Raw genomic sequence first — 25,400 nt, 5'->3', positions numbered from 1 at the left:
GACCCCTGATGATTCACATTTCAGACAGAGAAAGGGACTGAGGGCAGAGATTTATCAGTCCCTTTCTCTGCAGCCTCAGATGCACTGGATCCACGAGTGTCAGCAATAAGGCAGTACAGGTGACAGGTGCCTGGCCCCCCTTTTAAACTGGTTGGGCTTGGGCCCAGTACAGGAGGGCTGGCTATACTGCCTTATCTGCGGCCCTGGGCAGGATCCCCAGGTGGAAATAAAAGAATAACACGCTTGAAAAAAAAAAAAAAAACATAGATGAAGCCATCACATCTAAGGACTGCAAGCTGCAAAATATTACATTTTTCTTCTTGGTTTTAGATACACTACAACGTTTACTGCTGTTGACTTTTTTAATCCATGTGCAGTCCAGCTCTAAATTCTGTAGATTCTCTTCTCTGCTTTCAGAACAAGGTTTGGATGGTGTAGCAAAAATTTATTTTGGTTAGCTAAGAAACCTCAGACTTTAGTTCCATCCAGTATAATTCTGCCACCAAATATTACACAAACTTTTATCTCAATTCATGGGATTTGCATATTTCCTGTTTCATACGTATGATCTGTACAGATTGCAGCTGTTATATAGGAGACATTGTACAGGTGACATCTCAGTAGTCTGTGTGTGTCAGTGCAGAGACATCAAGATGGCTTCTCAGGGGGTTCTGCTGCCTCTCATACTGCTTTATATTCAGGGTGAGAGATTCTCATAGTAATGTATATAATGATAAGGGGGGAAGGAGAGCATTGCTGAGAAAAATGTTTTATTTTAGAGAATACAATAAGTTATTATGTTTTTGTATCTTCAGATTCCTAATTTGTAGAAATTGTTAGATGATCTGTACATAGACACTGCATTCTGATTGGTTTCTTTCCCATCCTCAGGATCCTGGGCACAGATTACACTGACACAGACTCCGAATGAGATCACTGCAACTCCAGGACAGACAGTCACCGTCTCATGTAAATGCAGTACTGGTGTTGGCAGCTTCTTACACTGGTACCAACAGAAACCAGGACAACGTCCAACACTGATTATCCATCTTGCATCCAATCTGCAGTCTGGAGTCCCAGCCAGGTTCAGTGGATCTGGATCTGGAACAGATTTCACTCTTACAATCAGAGACATAAAGGATGAAGATGATGCAGTTTATTACTGTCAGCAGGGTTACAGAAACCCTCTCACACAGTGATACAGAGCCGTACAAAAACCTCCTTCCTCTTTTATCAGCAATTGAAATTTAGTTGACAATTTTGCAGCAATCCATCAGCACTAACCAATGACTGATTTCTTTATAATCATCAGTTTTCAGAGTATAAAATATACTGACACAATTGGAATATTTTACTTAACCATTTACCTCCGGAAGATTTACCCCCCTTCATGACCAGGCCAGTTTTTGCAATATGGCTCTGCATTACTTTGACAAGTGCACGGTCATGCAATGATGCACATAAATTACATTTATGTCATTTTCCCCCCACAAATAGAACTTTCTTTGATCACCACTGCGTTTTTTATTTTTTGTGCTATAAACAAAAAAAAAACAATTTTGAAAAACAAAAGCAATATGTTTCACTTTCTGCTATAAAACATATCCAATAAAAAAAATAAATAAAAAAAAAACACATTTCTTTATGAGTTTAGGCCAATATGTACTCAAATATAGGCAAATATGTGCTGCATATTTTTGGTACAAAAGGTCCCAATAATCGTATATTGATTGGTTTGCGCAACATTTGTAGCATCTACCAACTATAGGATATATTTTGGAATTTTTATTTATTTACTTTTATACGAGTAAAGGCAGCGATTAGCAATGTATAACGGGACTGCGATATAGCAGCGAACAATCAGACACTAACTGACACTTTTGACACTTTGTGGGAACCATTGACACTAATGCAGTGATCCGTGCTAAAAATATACACTGTCAATGTACTAATGACACTGGCTGTCAAGGGGTTAACATGGGGTGATCAAAGGGTTAAATGTGTGCCTAACCAGTGTTTTTGTGTACTGTGTGTGGTGCTTTTACTAAGGGATGTGATGGGTTTTCTTACTCTGCTTTGTAGGGAAAGTACATCCATTACATTCCTGCTGTCAGGAAGGCGCTCTGCATTGTTTACATATACAGAGCTCCGTCCAGCCTCTCTCCTCGACAATCAGCAGGTGGCGGTAGACATCCATTGGCCGGCACTGGCTGATCAGCTTCTGTTGTAACTAATCGCAACAGAATCAGCGAGCCTGCAGCGTGCGCCCCCTACCCGGAAATTCAGACTCACAGCTGCCTTGTTGCAGTAAATCTGCTATGGGGTGGTCAGCAAGTGGTTAAGCAGTAGAAACAAGACACCATGGAAAAGAAACAGGGCACACAGCAACGATAATATTGACTTTGCAAAGTAAAATGTCCCTGAGCTTAAAGTGGTTTTAAACCGCAGTTATGAAATATGAACAAAGCATAACCTTCTATAGTGTGCACTTGTCTCAATTAAGAGCACTAAGTGTGATTTCTGTCTGCTTTCTGTCTGACGAGTTTTCATGACACCAAGAGAAAAATAGTGAAAGGGGAGGGACCTCCAGCACACAGCCTGTGATTGACACTCTCAGCTCTGTTCCTGTGTACTGTGTGAAAGGGTGTGTGTCCCTTCCCTCCAATCAGCAGAGCTGACTTCAATTTCCCGTCCCCTTTTCTTTTTAATATTCAGAAAAGCTGTAAAAATTCTGGACTTTGAATGGATGTAGAAAAGAGAAGACTGCAGATACAAAGATACAACCTATGTAGGAGGATTTGTTTGATCTCTGTGTGTCACCTGAGGCCAGTCACTTCAATGGCTATATGTGAGGGTTTACATCCCCTTTAATAAATAAGGTGAAGCTGTGTTCACTTCAATCATGCAACGTGCTAGAATTTTTTTTATTAGACTGTATTATTATTATTTAGTATTATTATATTAATTATTATATAATATTATTTATTTTAGTGAGATGTGACATTTTTTGAAAAAACTTGTCTAGGTTTACCCATTACAATGGATCCCAAAATCTTGAATGTGGCTTTGTTCCAATTAAATTATTTTTGAATTCATGAAAAATCCAATCTTTCAGCTTTATATCAGGGGAATAGTTTAAACAATTCTGCTCTTGTTTTTTTTTTTTTAACAGTTTTTATTCAAGTTTTAAATAATTTTTACAGCAATAACATACATAATACATCAGGAATGTGAAGTAGGGTACAAAATACAAGAAACATGTTTTTGGGGTTGGTCTACGTATTAATGGGTTAGGTCATGGGCATATTTTGTAGTTGTCATGTTGTGATGCCAAAAGGCCCAACTTTCATTGTACTTTGTTTGGGAATCTGCTGCTTGGTGAATGAGGTCTTCCATATCAGCAATTTGTTTGACGCGTGTGAGCCAATCTTTAACCAGTTTTGGACCAGAAGTATTGGCCCCCTTAACCTCCTTAGCGGTAATCCCGAGCGTGACTCTGGGTTGATTTTTCATATCAGGATCGGTAACCCCAAGTCACGCTCGGGGTGGATTGCAGAGAGCGCAGCGGTGTTCTCTTACCTTATCCTGGCGATCCAGCGATGATCTCTCATTGCTGTGACCGCCAGCCGAGAGTCCCGCCGCTCCTCCGTCCCTCCGTCGGTCTGATCACTTCCTAGTTCCGCTCCCATGCAGCAGAAATTAAAAAAAAAAAAAACGTTGCACAAAACACAAAACACATTTTATATTATATATATGCATATATATATATATATATATATATATATGCATATATATATATATATATATATATATATATATATATATATATATATATATATATATATATATACATGCATATATATATATATATATATATATATATATATATATATACACACACACACACACATATATCTATATATAATATATAATGCATGAATTATAATCTAATCAATAATATAATTTTATTATATATATTATATATTAAATAATAAAATAATATTATTGATTCAATTATAATTCACGTGTTTGTGTTTCAAATTTATCACATCTGGGATGTCTACTAGAGACTTGTTTTGGTCAGGTTTAAGTCAGTAATTACTAAGAATTGTAGGCCTATAATACATAACGCCAAATTTCCATGAAAAGAATTGTACCGCTTTTGGTATGTAATTCCTGACATAAACATACCGCCAGGGAGGTTAAAGAGGTTGTAAACCCGTACAAAGTTTTTTTTTTTTTTTTGGTAACCTGTAAGAGAAACACATAATGAGCTAGTATGCATTGCATACTAGCTCATTATGCAATACTTACCTTAGGACGAGCCCCCACCGTGCAGCCCGCTTACCTGTATGACGGGCGACATGTCCAGTCGCCCGTCTTCCTAGTCCGCGGTATCCGGCCATCTGATTGGCCGGAGCCGCGGTGACATCACTCCTGCGCACGCGCGCGGGAGCCGACAGTCACAGCACAGGACTCTGAAGAAACGGCACCAGCGGTCGTTCCTTCAGAGCGCATGCGCCAGTGACGTCACTGGATGCATGTAAGGTAAATATCTCCTAAACGGTACATGTTTAGGAGATATTTACAGTACCTATAGGTAAGCCTCATCATAGGCTTACCTATAGGTAAAAGTCTCCGAGGAGGGTTTACTTCCTCTTTAATGACCAGGCCCTATTTTGCAATTCGGCACTGCGTTACTTTAACAGAAAGTTGCGCGGTCGTTCGATGCTGTACCCACATAAAATTGACGTCCATTTTTTTTCACAAATAGAGCTTCCTTTTGGTGGTATTTGATCCCCTTTGGGATTTTTATTTTTTTGCGCTATAAATAAAAAGCGACAATTCTGAAAAAAAAAACAATATTTTTCACTTTCTGCTATACGACATTCTCAAAAAAAAAGAAAAAAAAATCCAAATGTTTTAACATTTTACGCCAATTTGTTTTCTGCTACATATATTTTATTATCGCGGCTCTGCCGAACCAAGAAAACATCCCGTGTAACCAAGACTGTAAGTCTTTTCGTATATTTTGCAGAGTCATTGCAAAATTTTTGGTATATAGTTGTGAGAGGTTGGAAGGTATCTGTATCCCCAGGTATTGTATACTTCATTTTTGCCAGGTAAAGGGTGCTCTTGTTTTAATTTTTCATCTAGAGCAGTCATGTCCAAAGTCCGGCCCATGGGCCAGTTGCGGCCCGTCCTTTAGTTTTCTACGGCCCCCTGAGACACTGCTGACTTTTGTCAATGCCTTTTCTCTCTGAGACTCCTCGCATCGCAATTGGGGCGGGGCCTCTGGCCTCCCTCGGCAGCTCGGCTGCTCCCGAGTCCCGCTCCGCCCCCCCGCACGGCTCTATCTGCCTGGCGCTGCCCAGGACTGCGTGGGAGTGCAGAATGAATTTGAAAATTGCATGCCTTCTCTCCTTCACCGCACACAGCCACCTATAGGAAACGACCGAGGATCTTGTGAAGCTGACCGAGGAGATGTCACTTTTACAATCCTACTGCCTGTTTCTGTAAGTGTGATTTTATTCATAAAGTACTGAGGTTTATTATTCTCTCTCTCTCTATATATACATATATATATATATATATATATATATATATATATATATATATATATGTATGTGTGTGTGTGTGTGTATATTTAATTTTAACGGTTCAAATGTCAGGCAAAATGGTCGGCCCTCACGCATGTTCACTTCATCAAATCTGGCCCTCTTTGAAAAAAGTTTGGACACCACTGATCTAGAGTATAGACTTTTCTGTTTTTTTTCTCTCTCTCTCCGTTTTTGGTATGGGGATGGAGGGTGTATAAACATCCATGCTTTGGATTTTTCCTTTATTATAAGAACTTAAAGTGGTTGTAAACCCACCTTTATAACTTGTACCTATAGGTAAGCCTATAATAAGACTTACCTATAGGTACTGTAAATATCTCCCAAACTTGCACCGTTTAGGAGATATCTATATTGCATGCAGCCAATGACATCATCGGCGCATGTGCTCTGAAGAAACGGCCGCCGCTGACGTTTCTTCAGAGCCCTGTGCCATGACCGGCAGCACCCGCGTGCATGTGCGTGAGTGACGTCACAAGGCTCCAGTCAGTAATACAGCCAGAGTCCACAGACCCAGAAGGAAGACGGGTGAAGATGGATGCGGATGCCAGCAGGGACAACGTGGGCTTCGTTTGCAGGTAAGTGTCACATAATGTGGTAGTATGCTATGCATACTACCGCATTATGCATTTACTTTAAAGAAAGAAAAAAAAAAAAAGACGAAGACTTTATTTTCTCTTTAAAAACCCCTAACAGATGAAAGAGATGCTGCAACTGGAAGCTGCCGACTGAAGTAGATGAAGGCTTTGCTAACACACTGGTAAGACATTTTTAATGAAGTGGTGACCCAGTGTGGGACAATATGTGACGCACTAGATAAGGGAATAACATCCATGATGCATGATGTGCAGGTTTAGTATCTTTAAACACAAACGCCAAAAGATTTAAAGAGTGTGAAGTGGATTGCAGGAGCTAAGCAGGTGAACTGTTATAGCAAGAATGTTTCAAAGCTCCAGATTTTGTTGTAGAGTGGCTAGGTGGAAGTATTTTTATATTGTAACTACAAGATTCCTGGGCTTATATTTCCCCATGAATACTACCTAAAAAGAGTGCAAATTCCCTGATTCCCCGGATCACCACATATACTCCTGATTTTACTCCGGCGCAATATTTGCTTCACCACACCTCCTTACCCTACTCCAGTTACAAGAAGTCCCTCACACTACACCTTATCAACGCTGCCAGGATGTGTGTGCCCTGTCACTGGCGTTCTACCTCCCCCCCCACGGTTGCGGAATGGTTGAAGAGGGTCCAAAGGGTGGCAGAAATGGAAGACACTATTGCGCAGGCTAAAGATACCCACCACAAATTTTATACGACCTGGGCTTCCTGGATACACTTCACGACACTTCCGGACTTTAGGACATTGACCACCACATCCTAGCTGCTAGCTATTGTCGTGTCGGTTTCGGGTCGCCTCGGGCATATTTTCCCGTCAAACACTGATTACGTTGATTACGTTCTTGGTCAGGTCCCCCCCCCCCCTAATGCCACGGGCGTCACATATCTCTTCTGAGTATATCCTTCCTTGCTCTCTCCCCCCTTTTTTTTCTTTCCTTCTCTTTCTATCTAGCGTCCTCTCCTTTTGTCTCTCCACCTACCCCCCCACCCCCTCGTCCCCCCCCCCCCTCCCAGGTGCTCCCCTGTTTCCCCCCAAACCGCAGTCCCGACCACGCTTATGGGCCAGAACGCTTAACTCCACCGACCCCTCCAGTGGATTTCTTCAGAACTCCCTGCCCCAGGACGACCTACACACCATTAATGGTTGCCCCCTGTGCCCGGACACAGCGTGTTCCCTTCTGGGGGTGTCCGGACATGTGAAGGGGGCCACCACTGCCCTTGAAGATGCCTCGGTCGTGGCACACCCAACAGAGATGGAGGTTGCAATTGATTCCTGTTTGTGTTCTCACCATGGTCCTGCACCAAGGGAAGGGGGAACAAGATTGTCCTCACCTCCTTGAACGGTTTACAATGTCTATCGTACGTTGATCTTGTACTTTCCTCTACTTCCCGGTATGATTGAGTCATGGTTTGTTCACCCACCCTATTTTCAGTACATGGTACTGCGGTTCATCCTGTTGGTTTTTTTTTTCTCTTTTCAATGATCTTTGTATTGCTTTGTATTGCTTGAAAGTGATGTTCACTTCTTATGTCATTTCATTTTGTCACAATAAATAGTTTTGGAAAAAAAAAAAAAAAAAAAAAGAGTGCAAATGTTCTACTTGTACTGGTGTGGTGACCTAGCTTCCTCCCACAAGTTTATAACATACTGATAGGTTAAAGTGGATGTAAAACCCATTCATTAAAATTTGACCTGGGCTCATATATTTGTAGTGTTTACTTTTCTCTCTCCAAAGTCCCGTGTCTTTCTGCTTCTCCGTTCCTCTTTTATCAGCATGATAACGTCTGACAAGTTCTCTGACACACAAGATAAAAGCAGTTGGAAATTTGTTTTGGCGGAGAGAACTTAGAGATAGATTAGCAGAGAGCTGGTCTATTCACAGCACAGCTCTGCATGTTTCTTCCTTCCTCTGCCTATGTGGAGTGGGGGTGTGTGCCTTTCCTCCAATCAGCTTCCACGCAGTGTATGACAAGACTCCACACCCAGTGCTGGAACAGGAAGAAAAAATTCTAACACAATGTTCACTTTCTAAACAATGTAGAAAGCTGAAGACAGCCGATATACAGACAAAAATGATGTAGGGAGATTTGTTTCATCTCTGTGCAGCATAAGAGGCTGTTCACTGCACTGGGTATATGTGAGGGTTTGCATCAACTTAAAATGATTTCTAACCAAATTGACCCTACAGTGTTTATGACTGCGGTGATTTATGGGAAATAAATTACATGCATAAATTATTTTTAAATAATTTGAATATTTTGCAAATAAAGGATATTGAAGCAAAAGTTAATTGGAACTAGCAGTGATTACTGTCATATATATATATAGCTAGGTGGTATTTATTAAAATATTACAAAATTTGTTGGGCAGATTGACAAGCATGTGCCCATTCTTAATGAATTCTGACCGTATTGTGGTGAATATAGTAATTCCTTATGATAGTTGACCATCCAGTGCCCATAAAGTGGTATTTTTTTCTGAAATACCTCAATAAGAAAAATACTGTATTGTGATCACTAGATTGAGCTGGCAATCATACAAAAATATAAAACCAAAATAGTGCAGCGCTAACAAATATGGTAATTACCCATACAGTGTATATAATGAGTAGAATAAATACACATAAATAGAATATTAAGGAATTGGTGTGACCAAAACAGTGTAAATAATAAATTGATATGAATGAACATAAATCAAAAAGTCCACAAGTGATCCAGTAAAAATGCACAAGTCCCAGAAAGGTGATGTCAGAGTGGGAGGCTTGAATCCCAAGATAAGTTAGGAATACACCAGTGAAAATACAATCAAAGTGGCAGCTTACCAGAAGCTGAGGCCTCCAATTTAATGGAACGGCCACACATGCTTAGATGTCAAACCAAGTGTATCACATCAATCAGGGATCAGGAAGCCAAGTATGCTCTGCTGCACCATATAAGACTTGGGACTCCACAGATGTCATCTTTTGACAAAGGTCTGCGGCTGTATTTGTCACAGTTATCATCTTTTGTATAGTGCCATCAGTATATGAAATAAATCTTTACTCTTCACCTGCAGTCTCCTGCGCTGTGGACAGGGCTGCTGTTAGAAATCGCGAGGCCCCTTACAGACTACCTGGCAGGGCCCCCCCAAAGAAAATATTAAAGATATATTTAGCTAAAATTACAACAAAATCACTATTATCAGACACAAATATAACATAACATGCATAATTCCTGCTAAATCTAAAAAAGAAACTATGTTAAATGAAAAAGAAGATGAGATGAGAAAAATATACAGGCTGGGCAGTTGGAGCTCAGTGATCAGAGAGACAGAGAGAGAGAAACAAAGTTACAATTTACAAATAAACTCCTGAGCAGAGATAAGTGCTGGGAGGGGGGCCCACACAAGGGAGGGGAATTAGTGAGGGACGACTGTCTCTTTCTCAACAGATAAAAGCTGATAGCAGGGAGAGGGACAGAGGAAGATTCAGGTGCTGGAGGAAGATTTCTGTTATTGTTGTCCATCACTAATCCCCCTCTTTGTGTGGGCCCCCCTGTGTGCTCGGGCCCCCTACCAGAGGGCTGGTGGTCCCCCCCTATCAGCGACCCTGGCTGTGGATGTGACAGGCTGGCTGTGGACACACCTCCCGCAATGCTCTCCTCTGACCTGTATTCAGAGATGTATAGTAACTAAGTAGAACTACTTCACTACTGTACTTAAGTACCGAAAGGCGGTATCTGTACTTTCCTAGAGTAGAACTTTTTTCTCCTACTTCCACTTTTACTTCACTAAATTTTTTCGATGATTTCAATACTTCCACTCTGATATTTTATTTTTGTGCTGCATAGTTACTCATTACTATTATAAAAATTACCACTGCCAGAACAGTAGATGGCAGGTTTCATGAAGTTCAAAACATGTGTATTATCAGCGCATACGAAAATAAATGCTACTGTATGTATAAATAAAAGCTGCATTTGAAATAATAAAAGACAATATGTTGTTCAAACTTTTGACTTCTTTCTTTAATAACTACATAACACAGTACTTGTACTTTTACTTTCAGTACTTGAGTAGCAAAATTTTTAAAAAAACTACTTGCAATACTTAAGTTCAAAAAATGTTGAATACTTTAGTACTTCTACTCAAGTCACTTTTTGATCGAGCACTTGTACTTTTACTCAAGTATGGGTTTCGTGTACTTTATACAACTCTGCCTGTATTGTCCTGGCGGGCAGTGCAGAGCCAGGACAATACAGATGTCCGCTGGTCACTTGCGATCGTCGGTTACCGAGGGAGAAAGGCAGGCGGCTAATGTAAACAAAGCCGCCTGTCATTCTCCCTTGTGTAACAGCAGAGATCATACGGTCTTGCTATGCAGGACCGTAGATCTCTGCTGTTACATGAAAAGCCACGCCCCTTTACAGTTAGAAGCACGCCCCTAGGGACACACTTAACCCCTCCTTCTCAAATAAAGTTAACTCCTTCCCTGCCAGTGTCATTTTTACAGTAACAGTGCATATGTATAGCACTGATTACTGTAGTAATGTCACTGGTACCCCCAAAAGTGTCAAAAATGTCAGTCAAGGGTCCGATCTGTCCGCCGCAATGTCACAGTCCTGCAAAAAAAAAAAAAATCGCAGATCGCCGTCATTACTCGTTAAAAAAAATAAAAATGACAAAAATCTTTCCCTTAGTTAGTAAACGCAATAACTTTTGCGCAAACCAATCAAAATACGCTTATTGCGATTTTTTTTTTACCAAACATATGTAGCAGAAAACAAATTGGCCTAAAATGTTAAAAAATTTAGATTTTTACATTTTTTTGGGGGAATTTCATGTAAAAAAATGTGAAAAATATTGCTATTTTTGCAAAACTGTCGCTCTTTTTTTGTTTATAGCTCATGATCAAAAAATTGCACAGGTGATCAAATACCACCAAAAGAAAGCTCTGTTTGTGGGAAAAAAAAGGACAACAATTTCATTTGGGTACAGCGTCGCACGACCGCGCAAATGTCCGTTAAAGTCACACAGTGCCGAATCGCAAAATAGGCCCTGGTCAGGAAGGGGGTAAAATTTTCCGGGGCTTAAGTGGTTAAACAGGCAGTGAAAAGGCAATATAAAACATTTGAACAAGTCCTTACATTTTTTTTTTTAGAATTATTAAAAATGTTTTTCATTTTCTTTTTAATTTACCTATGTATTTATTTTTACTTTTTTTTTTTTTTAACTGCTGTGTTGGGGGGGGGGGGGGATTTAGTGAAATATCAGACCCCTGATGACATTTGAGACAGAGAGAGGGACTGAGGGCAGAGATTTATCAGTCCCTTTCTCTGCAGCCTCAGATGCACTGGCTCCACGAGTGTCAGCAATAAGGCAGTACAGGTGACAGGTGCCTGGCCCCCCTTTTAAACTGGTTGGGCTCGGGCTCAGTACAGGAGGGCTGGCTATACTGCCTTATCTGCGGCCCTGGGCAGGATCCCCAGGTGGAAATAAAAGAATAACACGCTTGAAAAAAAAAAAACATAGATGAAGACATCACATCTAAGGACTGCAAGCTGAAAAATATTACATTTTTCTTTGTGGTTTTAGATACACTACAACGTTTACTGCTGTTGATTTTTTTAATCCATGTGCAGTCCAGCTCTAAATCCTGTAGATTCTCTTCTCTGCTTTCAGAACAAGGTTTGGATGGAGTAGCAAAATTGCTTTTGGTTAGCTAAGAAACCTCAGACTTTAGTTCCATCCAGTATAATTCTGCCACCAAATATTACACAAACTTTTATCTCCATTCATGGGATTTGCATATTTCCTGTTTCATACGTATGATCTGTACAGATTGCAGCTGTTATATAGGAGACATTGTACAGGTGACATCTCAGTAGTCTGTGTGTGTCAGTGCAGAGACATCAAGATGGCTTCTCAGGGGGTTCTGCTGCCTCTCATACTGCTTTATATTCAGGGTGAGAGATTCTCATAGTAATGTATATAATGATAAGGGGGGAAGGAGAGCATTGCTGAAAAATTATTGTATGGAAGAGAATAGAATAATTTATTATGTTTTTGTATCTTCAGGTTCCTAGTTTGTATAAATTGTTAGATGATCTGTACATAGACACTGCATTCTGATTGGTTTCTTTCCCATCCTCAGGATCCTGGGCACAGATTACACTGACACAGACTCCGAATGAGATCACTGCAACTCCAGGACAGACAGTCACCGTCTCATGTAAATGCAGTTCTTATGTCACCACTGCAAGGTTACACTGGTACCAACAGAAACCAGGACAACCTCCAACACTGATTATCTATGCTGCATCCAATCTGCAGTCTGGAGTCCCAGCCAGGTTCAGTGGATCTGGATCTGGAACAGATTTCACTCTTACAATCAGAGACATAAAGGATGAAGATGATGCAGTTTATTACTGTCAGCAGGGTTGGGAGTTCCCTTTCACACAGTGATACAGAGCCGTACAAAAACCTCCTTCCTCTTTTATTAGCAATTGAAATTTAGTTGACAATTTTGCAGCAATCCATCAGCACTAACCAATGACTGGTTTCCTTATAATCATCAGTTTTCAGAGTATAAAATATACTGACACAATTGGAATATTTTACTTAACTATTTACCTCCAGAACATTTACCCCCCTTCATGACCAGGCCAGTTTTTTTGCAATATGGCACTGCATTACTTTGACAAGTGCACGGTCATGCAATGATGCACATAAATTACATTTATGTAATTTTTTCCCCCACAAATAGAACTTTCTTTGGTGGTATTTGATCACCACTGAGTTTTTTATTTTTTGTGCTATAAACAAAAAAAAAAAATAAAAAACAATTTTGAAAAACAAAAGCAATATGTTACACTTTCTGCTATAAAACATATCCAATAAAAAAAAGAAAAAAATCTTCATCAGTTTAGGCCAATATGTATTCTGCTGCATATCTTTGGTACAAAAAGTCCCAATAAGCCTATATTGATTGGTCAAAATTTGCAGCATCTACCAACTATGGGATATATATATTGGAATTTTTATTTATTTTGTTTTATACGTGTAATGGCGGCGATTAGCGATTTATAGCAGGACTGCGATATAGCGGCGAACAATCATACACTAACTGACACTTTTGACACTTTGTGGGAACCATTGACACTAATACAATGATCAGTGCTAAAAATATACACGGTCACTGTACTAATGACACTGGCTGTCAAGGGGGTTAACATCAGGGGCGATCAAAGGGTTAAATGTGTGCCTAAGTTTTTTTGTGTACTGTGTGTGGTGCTTTTACTAAGGGATGTGATGGATTTTCTTTCTCTTCTTTGTAGGGAAAGAACATCCATTACATTCCTGCTGTCAGGAGCTCTGCATTGTTTACATATACAGAGCTCCGTCCAGCCGCTCTCCTCGACAATCAGCAGGTGGCGGTAGACATCCATTGGCCGGCACTGGCTGATCAGCTTCTGTTGTAACTAATCACAGCAGAATCAGCGAGTTGGCAGCGTGCGCCCCCTACCCGGAAATTCAGACTCACAGCTGCTTTGTTGCAGTAAATCTGCTATGGGGTGGTCGGCAAGTGGTTAAAGAGTAGAAACAAGACACCATGGAAAAGAAACAGGGCACGCAGCAATGATAATATTGACTTTTCAAAGTAAAATGTCCCTGAGCTTAAAGTGGTTTTTAGACCCCGTTCACACTGGGGCGACCCGACTTTCGGTGGCGACCTGTGAAGACGTGGTGCGCAGTTCGCACAGCGACCTCGGAGCGGCCGGCATGGACTTCATATCATTGAAGTCTATGCAGGTCGCTCCAGGTCCCCCCAAAGAAGCTCTGGACTCTTTTTCTAAGTCGGAGCGACTTGTGTCGCTCCTATTAGAACGGGTCCACAACTACTCTATGGCAGGCGACCTGTCAGGCGACCAGGTCGCCTGACAGGTCGCCCCAGTGTGAACAGGGTCTAAACCTCAGATATGAAATATGAACAAAGCATATCCTTCTATAGTGTGTACTTGTCTCAATTAAGAGCACGTAATGCCGGTTCACACTGAAGCGACACGACTTCGGGGGGCGACCTGTGAAGTCGCGTGCACCGCGACTTCGGCGCGACTTTCACGGACTTCATATAATGAATGTCTATGCAAGTCGCTCCGATGTCGCCCAGAGTCAGCTCTGCTGATTGGAGGGAAGGGACACACACCCTTTCACACAGGACACATCAATAGAGCTAAGGCTGTCAATTACAGGCTGTGTGCCGGAGGTCCCTCCCCTGTCACTATTTTTCTCTTGGTGTCATGAAAACTGATCAGACAGAAAGCAGACAGAAATCACACTTAGGCTCCATTCACACTACCGCGACTTGTCAGGGGACTTGTCAGCCTGACAAGTCGCGGTCCGTCGCGGTCCGTCACGGTCCATTGACTACTGCAGGACCCGTTCTAATAGGAGCGACACAAGTCGCTCCGACTTAGAAAAAGGGTCCTGTACTACTTCGGGGCGACATCGGAGCGACTTGCATAGACATTCATTATATGAAGTCCGTGAAAGTCGCGCCGAAGTCGCGGTGCACGCGACTTCACAGGTCACCCCCCCGAAGTCGTGTCGCTTCAGTGTGAACCGGCATTAAGTGCTCTTAATTGAGACAAGTACACACTATAGAAGGATATGCTTTGTTAATATTTCATATCTGAGGTTTAGACCCTGTTCACAATTTCTGTATAAAAGTGTGCTGTGTTCTTCCAATAAATTGTCTTCCTGTTTGAACTTACATACAGTTTGCTTGGTGTTTGTTCTAATGGATTCCGGATGGCACATAGCTGTAGTTCGGATCCTGGATCCTTGGTTGACCGAACCATCAGACGTTGCGATCTGCAAGCTGACTCACTAGAAATAGAGGAGTGTCGGGAGAGCGGAAGCGAGCGAGCAAGGGTCTCGTCACAATTAACATTGCATGAAATATACATTTTTTGACAGTGAAATTACCCTTTCATTACCATGCCACCCTCATATGTTTTTACAATTATTCATTGTAAAACAATGCGCAAAATGAAATTTAGCATAGCAGCCAATTGGAAATATGTTTAATAAATTTTGCGGCACCTGATCTGAAACATGATTGGTTATTACCATATTCCAGCATCCCCTCACAGTCTTTATAATACATCCCACTATTTCATTATTGTTTACCAAGGTAAGAACTGTTTTTCTTTACAAAAAACTATGGCCTCCCATTAAAACTGTGTGTAGCAGCACTTAATTACATGGATTTGTACTTATAGATTTCCATTAGTCCCAAAATACCTGTTGAGCCTGACAAATGCAGTCTCCTGTGATAGGGTGGCAATAATGCTGCATAACATGTTTGTTATTAAAAAAAAAAAAACAAGACTTTACAATCATTTTAAGATTATGACTCTGGCACACAGTATGGCAAATGTATTTACATGTGTAGCACTACTCCTGTAGGAGCCACACTAATACTGTCTAGGTCCTACCCAAAAGCTTTGCCAGGCACACAGGCTCATTCACACGATTCTTCAATGACCAGTCTAGGAATGTTGTTTTGTTGTTTTATTTGGAGAACTTGGATAGGTTTGAGGGAATTGAGGGGGATACTCCAAAAACAGGGACTATGTACAACTTGAGGACTAAGTATTCTCCTTCTGGACAAAGCTGCAGTAAAGTCTGTGCTTGTAACAAACAGTAGACTTAAGCTTTGGACTATCAGTAGATAACTGCAAACTCCTTCTTTAGAGCCATAAGAGCAGGATCCCTTTATAGAAGGATGGTTGGACTAAGCTCTTCAGAACACCAGCCGGTGTCCCCTTTAACTAGACCCACAGCTGACTCTCTATACCAGGGGGTGGGGTGGCAGCAGTCCAAAAGTCTCTAAGATCTTGCAGAACTGTCTGTACTCACAAGACCTAAGCGACAACCTCAAGTTGTACCAGACCAGATGTTCAGCAGATAGCCCCCTCAGTCTGATCTCAGCATCCCAGGCCCTCAGGTCGCCCATTTGAGGCCTCACAACAGCAGAAATACAGTAGCAATGCCTGGAAAGGCAGCATGCCCTCCAGACTGAGCTAATCCTCTCCAGGAATAGACCCTGCGCTTAGTGTGCTCACATAATATATACAGTCTCCCAGCAGGCCATTAGGACCTTTCTCCCTGGGATTGGCCAGGGCTGTATCAATATTTATGCTGCCATCTGCAAGGCTCCACACCTATGATCCAGAAGCTTCTCAAAGTCTCTGGAGACAGAGGGAGCCATTAGGCTGGTAGCAGCTGAGCATACTGAGCAGACATAACTAGGGGAATACAGCTACACTGCGTACAGTGAGCAAACTATGCTTTTACTTAACAGTTACAGCTACACTGAGTACATCAAGGCAACTAAACTTACCTATTAAAACACAGCTTCCCAAAATAGAGTGAGCCACACTAAATCTATCTTAACCTCACACCTACCTAGGAGGGTGCTACGCAAGTATAATAAATGCTGGGGGCTTGGCTTGGCACGTGAGCGAGATGGCCGCTTGAAGAAGGTGCTCCCCAGCAAGTCGGGTCTCCTCAGCACTACCGGGCTCCACCAACCACTATTATGGGCAAATCTACTAAGCAGGGAAGCAGCACCAAAACCCCGTGGTCCGGACCGAGCGGATCCACCCGGAACATACCTGATTTCTTTGGGTCACAGTCTTCCAGCATGAAGGGCTCAAATGGATCCAAGATGGCGCGGGCGGCGCTCCAGGAATAAGACAGGGACTATGACACTGATACAGTTGGCGGACACCAAGGACATGGTAGGTGATCTGGATCCCTTAGATCACCCCCTGACATATAAGGCTATGGCAGCGATAGCTGCAGACATTAAGAACTCTTTTGCAATGGATATAGTAGATCTGAAGGCAGACATAACCAGGCTTTCAGATCAAATGTCTGCAGTGGAAAAGGCCGGAAGACACAGGGACAGAGCCATTAGGAAGTTAGAGGATGTAGCCCTGACACAATCCTCTCATCTTATAACTATGAACAGACAGATCGAGGACCTAGATAACAGGGGCCGCAGGAATAATGTCCAGGTGAGAGGGGTCCCAGAATCTGTTGGCAGAGATGAGATTAAACCTGCCCTGCAGTCTGTGTTTAATAGCCTTCTGGAACGCCCTTAGAAATCCCCTATAGACTTTGAAAGAGCACATAGGGCACTACGCCCCAAAGCTCCAGATGATGCTCCCCCCAGGGACATCATTTGTTGCTTCACCAGCCACCATCTGAAGGAGGAAATATTATCGAAGGCTAGACAGAATGACCGTATTCTTTTCAATGATCAGCCTATACAGCTTTTCCAGGACCTTTCCCCCATTACCTTAAATAACAGGAGGGCCCTCAGGCCCTTACTGGAAGTTCTCAGAACAAAAAATATTCAGTATAGATGGAAGTTCCCCTTCGCACTACAAGCCACGTTTGGAGGCAAGCAACACCTACTGCGTACCCTAGCAGAGCTTCCAGACTTCTGTGCTAACCTGCACTTGGAGGAAATTGAACTTCCAGATTGGTATGCGGAGTTCCTGATCCCCTTACCCCAAGATGCTCACCTAGATGGGGTGGAGGCTTCCACTTCTCGCTCTCCCCACTACAAGAAGGAAAAACAAAATAGGAAACGTGAGCTCAATTCTTTGTTTAGATCTTCGCCCAAAACTCCTAGAACCAATAAAAACAGAGACCGTCCCTGATCATATTTCATGGCCCCGAGCCCTTGTCCATCCTCTTGTCCACACATTTATTCCTCTTTCCATTGGTTCATATTCAATTACCCTGGAGCCTATTTTCTCTTTTTGTGCATGTTGCTCATTTCATGTTATTTGATATCTCCATTTTCTGTAAAAAAACTTTTTCACTAAACCCCAGTGCATACCTTTGGCCACTAGATGGCGACAAAGACCACACAATGACAGATTGATCAAAAAGTCAGATGTGCCTCACACCTCACCATTGAACCTAGAACACAGGATTATATGCCCATACACTATCCTGACGGTTTAAGATTATAGTGAATTTTCTCAGTGGATCCCAATATCCTAAAGAAGGTGTGCATTCCAATTACATTTTTTTTTTTTTGAGTGAATACAAAATCCAATTCTTCAGCTTTAGTGGAATAGTTTAGACAATTCTTATTTTTTTAACTGTTGATCTAAAGCCTGTTTTCCTCTCCCCACTTTTTCTTATGGGGGTGCCGTGTATATAAATATATATATATATATATATATATATATATATATATATATATATATATATACACACTGTATTTTCTGGCGTATAAGACTACATTTGAACCTCAAAAAAATCCCCCAAAAATGGGGGGTCGTCTTATACGCCGGGTATAATATCTCCAAGTTAACCTAAGTAAAAGTATTACCGGTAGATGAAAATTAGGGGGGTCGTCTTATACGCCCAGTCGTCTTATACGCTGGAAAATACAATATATATATATATATATATATATATATATATATATATATATATGTATATATTTTTTTCTTTTAATAAAAGAACTCAAAAGTCTCTGATGGAAGGGGATTTCAAGAGATGAGTGCGTGAACTTGCTGGAGGAATATAATGTTGCTGGTTTTGTTGTATAGTAGTAGTGGTCGGTATTTTTGTGTTGTAACTCAAAGATTTCTGGATTGATATCCCCCATGAACAGGGCTGTTGTTAGAAATGGTGGGGCCCCATACAGTGTACCTGACAGGGGCCCTCCAAAATAATAAAACAATGTTTTCGTTATTAGCAGACACAAACACAAAATATTAATACAATTCCTGTTCAATTAAAGGTAAAACTGTATTGAGTAAATACTGTAGATGTAATCTCTCAAGACGCTGGCTGTGTGGGAATCCTGTACCGGTATACCGTAGCTTCGGCTACATACAGTGTACCGCGCTGAGCCAATCAGGGAGAGCGATGTATTCTATTATTGAATGCAAAGCCTGCTCGGATTGGCAGAGTAACATCAGCCCGCCTCTCTGACTCTGCCAATCCGAGCAGGCTTTGCATTCAATAATAGAATACATCGCTCACTGTGATTGGCTCAGCGCGGTTTACTGTATGTAGCCGAAGCTACGGTACATTCGGTATACCGGTACAGGATTCCTACACAGCCAGCGTCTTGAGATTACATCTACTGGTAATACGTATACTTAGGGTACCTTGGAGATATTATGAGAGATTACATGTACTTGGGGTACCTTGGAGATCTATGAGAAATCTGATGTTTTTCAATGGCATTGCCTTGCTTCAGAAGGGGGGTAGTCTTATACGGTGAGTATAGCCCAAAAACCTATGTTTTAACTTGAAAATTAGGGGGGTCGTCTTATACGCCCAGTCGTCTTATACGCTGGAAAATACGGTAAATAAAGTTCTGTATGTGAATAAAGTTGTGGGGCTCATTTGCATGAGTGCTGTGACCTGTACAGTGTTTTTTATATGTGGCTGGAGCTGTGTGTAGGCAGGTTTTGATAGGCTAATGGGGATGCAGCAGCTGTGCAAACATTGCCGCAGGTCCTAGTTTGACAGTCATGTGGATGCAGGTGTATGGCTCTGAAACAAAGACTGTGCATTCTGAGCCACTCACACGCATCGGCACACTTCTCCAATTATTACCTGCGGCTGTGTTCATTCAGCTGCTGCGTCCTTATAGAGTAACAATCAGCTCCAGCCACACATACAAGCTGCTCATTTATGCCCCATACACACGTGCAGATTATCTGCAGACTTTTGTCTGCAGACTTACCTTTTCTATGTAGTGCAAGGGCCTGCCGGATTGCATACAAATTGAAAGTGTTTAGGTTTGACCTCATATTATATGGTTTTGGTAAGTCTGCAGACAAAAGTCTGCAGATAATCTGCACGTGTGTATGGGGCATTACACTGTATGGACCACAGAACCGTATGAACTTGTTCTATAATTTTTAACGTTTTTAATATTTTTTACAATGTTTTAATTGTTTTTATTATTTTTATATTTTTTTCCACAGCACTTTTAGGAGGGACCCCTGATGTTTCACGTTTGAGACAGAGAAAGGGACCGAGAATATAAATTCCTCAGTCCCTTTCTCTGCACTGGACAGTGAATGAACAGAAAGTGCTCTGTACAGAGGTTCCTGTTCATTCACTAATTGAAGCAAAGTAAACACAGTCCTGAAAGCAGCAGGATCTGGCAGGAGAGGAGGGAACCTGGCAGTACTGCGGGGGGGGCACAAAGGGGGACCCGGGCAGCAGGAGTAATAAAATTCAAGATTGGTGCAGCAGGGGGGCAATTACATGAACCAATCCCCTTTGTGTCTCCCTCCAGCATTCAAAAACTGTCAGGAGGGAGAGAGGGAGAAGCCACCTTTCATCTGCCTGCACTGAGAGATACACAGGTGATCGATACTTGTAATTCCCCCCCCCCCCCTGCACTGATCACCCGCTCTTCTACCCACATCTGATTCTCCTGCTGCGCAAGCCCTCCCGCTGGCCTGGGTCCGGTACAGGAAGGCTATCTACCCCCTTATCAGCAGCCCTGCCCATAAAGTTTATCTAAATAGAGTTCAAATGTTTTACTTGTACTTGTGTGAGTTTCCCCCCAAATGATCTTCCAATAAACAAATAATTTACTGATTAGACATGTGAGGAATAAAAACATTTTTTTCATTTCATTTCGATTCATTATTTGCATACAATCGTTTAGTTAAATGTGTTTAATTCACCTAATTCGTTTTTGGAATTCATTTTGTTTATTTGAGTTCAAATCTATTTGAATTTTCCGAATTCGGTCCAATTCAGAAAAATTTCAATCAATTCGAATTTGAATTCCATTCAAATTCCATTTGAAATCCTTTCGAAATTGAATTTATTCTTTCACATTTTGAAAGACAGCAATATTCTTTGTATTCCATAAATTCTATTGTTCATTCTATTCTTTTCTTTTCTATTATAATCTATTCTTTTCTAATTCAAATACATTTTATTTGAAATTCGAATTTCGGAAGATGCTTTTATTGTTATATTCTTTCTGTTCTATTCTATTGTTTTTTTTTCTATTCTACTCTTTTCTGTTATTTCATTTTCAATTCTATTCTTTTCTATTCTATTCTTGTATATTATATTCAAATTTAGATTTATTCTATTCAAATTTTGTAAGACAGTTATAATCTTTCTATTTTATTTTTTATTCTAATCTTATCTTTTCTATTCTAATTTGAATTCGAATTTATTCTATTCAAAATTTGAATTTCGGAAGAAGGTTATATTTTTTCTATTTTATTGCATTTTTTTCTATTTTTTATTCTATTCTATTCTATTTTTTTTCTATTTGAATTCAAATCTATTCTATTTGAAATTTGAATTTTAGAAGATGGGTATATACTATTTTATTCTATTCTATTCTTTTTTTATTCTATTATTTTCCTTTATTTTCTAATTTATTGTATTCTGTTCTTTTTCTTTCTGTTCTATTTTGTTCTGTTTTACGCTATTCTTTTATATTTTTTTTATATTCTATTCTATTCTTTTATTTTCTATTCTATTCCTTTATTTTTTTTTATTCCAACCCTTTATTTTCTATTCAATTTTTTACCATTCTTTTATTTTGTATTCTGTTCTGTTTTATTCTATTATATTCTATTCTTTTATTTTCTATTCTATTATTTTCTATTCTATTTTTTTCTATTCTAGTCATTTATTCTCTATTCTATTTAATTCTCTCATGAAATTCAAATTCAAATTTGATTATAAACATATTTAAATTTGATTTGAAATGATTTAAATTTCATTCAAAAACTATTTGAATTCACATTTTGTCCAAATGTTTTCTTTATTTGTTTTGGATTTGTCTAAATTTGTTACTATTGTGATTTTGGATACATCTGAATCTGAGAGTAATGAAAAATGTGTCCGTATTTCAATTTGGAATGAAATGAACTGCACATGTATAATACTGATAATGTAACTGAATACTAACCAAACTGACCCTACATTGGTTATTACTATGGTGACTTATGGGAAATAAATGACATTTCCTACTGCTCACTGGATGGAATTATTTGTTGTGGCTCCAGGCTTTTAGGAACATTGGCAGAGCCTGGAAATGACAGATGGGGGGTAGTGAGATAGACACCAGCACTGAAAAAGTGATCTGTAAAGCTGCCCCAATCATTTTTATTTTAGCTGGATTAAAGAAAAAAAAAAAAAGAAAAAATACCAGGATTTGGCTGTTGTGAGCCCTTCATACTGTGGATGTACGCAGCACACCTAGAGAGGGAAAGTAGTTAAAGATGGACTGATACTTAAAGTGTTACTAGACCCAGGAGCCTGCACTCACTATATCTGGTCCCCCGCAGTACACAGAACATGTATATGCAATCATTTTAGTAAATATAAACTGATAAATACCTTTTCCTATCAGCAGTATAGAGAAGTCTTGTGACCTCTATCAGTGTCCGGCAGAGCACTGGTTAAAGCTTGTAGGAGGAGTTTTCTTTCTCCTCTGACTGTCCTATGAGGCTGCATGACCCCTGACCCTCTGTCTGGACAGCGCTGATTGGCCCTGTGCTGATCACATGCAACCTCCCAAGAAAAAAATAATAAATTCTCTAGCAATACACACCAAACTGAGCATGTGCAGCCGGTCCCCTGGCTCTGTATTATCAGGAAATATATTGGGGGACAGTAGAAGAAGGGGAGGATCAGAGGAGACATGATCAAACAAACTTTTTAGAAAATGCAGAGGATTAACCCCTTAGGTTCCACAGTGAGTATAACAAGCATGCTTTACTGCATATACAGTACACACTAATTTTACTGTTGTGGGTTTAGTAACACTTTAACTGGTTCCCGATCACCCGCTGCCAATTTACTGCAGCAGTGCGGCTCTCCTGCGCAAAACAACGTAGACCTACGTCAGTCGCGCTCCTGCAGCTAGAGGCGAGCGCGCGTGGTCGGCGGCACACTCCCGCCCCCACTCGGCAGTGGGGACTCCGATGCATGGGGCTGGCGGCTCCGATTGCCGCCTGACACCCGCGATCGTTCCCCACTGAGAGAGAAGAACGGTCAGCTGTTGTAAACACAGCTGACTGTGCTTCTCTCTGAAATGGTCACAGAGTGCCTGTAAACCTTCTATATAGGATCACATGTTTCTCTGATCATTTCACAAGCCACCCCCCTCCCCCCACAGTTAGAATAACTGCCCTAGGCTCACATTTAACCCCTTGATCACCCACAGTGTTAACCCCTTCCCTGCCAGTGTCATTATTACAGTAACAGTGCATATTTTTAGCACTGATTACTGTAGTCATGTCATTGGTCCCCCCAAAAGTGTCAGTTAGGGGTCCGATCTGTCCGCCGCAATGTCGCAGTCCCCCTAAAAATCGCAGATCGCCGCCATTACTTGTAAAAAAAAAAACAATAAAATAACATAAATCTTTCCTGTAGTTAGAAGACAGGATAACTTTTGTGCAAACCAATCAAAATATGCTTATTGCGATTTTTTTTTTTTTTTTTTACCAAAAATTTGTAGCAGAAAACAAATTGACCTAAAATGCTAAAAAAATTTGATTTTTAATTTTTTTTGGGAATGTCATATAGCAGAATGTGAAAATATTGTTTTTTTTTTTCCTAGAATTGTCGCTCTTTTTTTTTTGCGCAAAAAATAAAAATTTCACAGGTGATAAAATACCACCAAAATAAAACTCTATTTGTGGGAAAAAAAGGACATCAATTTTATTTGGGTTCAGCGTCGCACGACCGCGCAATTGTACGTTAAACTAATGCAGTGCCGAATCGCAAAATATGGCCTGGTCATTAAGGGGGCAAATCCTTCCGGTCCAGAAGTGGTTAAGCATTGCTTGTGTATAAATTATGAACAGTCCACCAAAGAACTACAAAGAACTAGAAAAATATGGCACATGACCAAGGCTTTACCAGCTCTGCCATTCACAATAAACAGCACTGCAATGGACAGCACATCGAGCAGTGCGATGTTAGGCGTGCGCACAGGGTGTGCCGGGTGTGCCTGGGCACACCCTAATCACCCTGTGTCTGTTAGTGTTGGGTCGGCTTCTCCATCTCTGCCACTGAGGGTAGTGAGATACTTGGTGGAGAGGCGCTGTGCTGTTGGCTCCAGCAGATAGTGAGGCTTGTCAGAGCCGCTCAGTGTGTGTGTGACACTGTTAGGTAATGTTAATGCTTGCAGGGAGAAAGACGAGCTGTCAAAACTCAGGGGTGATGTCGGGGGTGGGCGGGACCGAACAGCTATCAAACACCAGCCAATAGGATGGGGTCTGGGCGGCCGCTTCGTTTATGTGGCTCCGCCCCTTTCTTAAGCAGCCCAATCATTGGCTGGTGTTTGACAGCTGCTTGATCCCGCCCACCCCCGACATCACCGCTTTTTTTTACAGCTGGGCTTTCTCCCTGAAAGCAGCTACATTACATGACAGTGTCATACACACAGTGGGGTACCAATGTGGGGTGTCAGCCGGCGTTCTCTGAGATCCCACATCGCAGGGTGAAGGCAGCTGCAGTGGCAGCTCCTTCAGTCCGTGCTGCTAGCGGGGGGGGCGGAGCCGGGATGGGAAGAAGGGGCGGAGCCTCGCGGGGAGGGGCGGAGCCTCGGCGGGAAGAAGGGGGCGGAGCCTCGGCGGGAAGAAGGTGAGTGCGTTCCCATTGCTCAAGTGTGTGTGCTGGATAGGAGGGGGGTGGGGAAGCTGCATATAGAGGGATTCATCTTTCCCTATTCTTTCTGCAGCTGCTGAATAACTGATTCTCCTCCTCTCCCTCCTGCAGGAAGAATAGGGAAAGATCAATTCATCTATATGCAGCTGCCCCATCCCCCTCCTATACAACTTCTTTTGCTAGCCCCCCGGTGCTCGTAATCCCCCCCTCTGCTCTTAGCCCCCCCCAAAGGCACTAGACCCCCCTGTTCTTTAGCACCCCCCATGCTCTTCAGCCCCCCACAGTGCTTTTCATCTCCCTCCCCCCAAGTGCTCCCTGTCCCCCCCAGTGCTCTCCACCCCCTGGTTTTCCTTGCCCGCCCCCTAAGTGCTCCCTGTCCCCCACCCAGTGCTCTCCACCCCCCTGGTTTTCCCTGCCGCCCCCCAAGTGCTCTCCACCCCCCTGGTTTTCCCTGCCCGCCCCCCAAGTGC

Source organism: Pelophylax lessonae, assembly GCF_965119305.1.
Source record: "Pelophylax lessonae genome assembly, chromosome: 1".
Classification (NCBI taxonomy): Eukaryota; Metazoa; Chordata; class Amphibia; order Anura; family Ranidae; genus Pelophylax; species Pelophylax lessonae.
Note: the sequence above shows the minus strand (reverse complement) of the source record.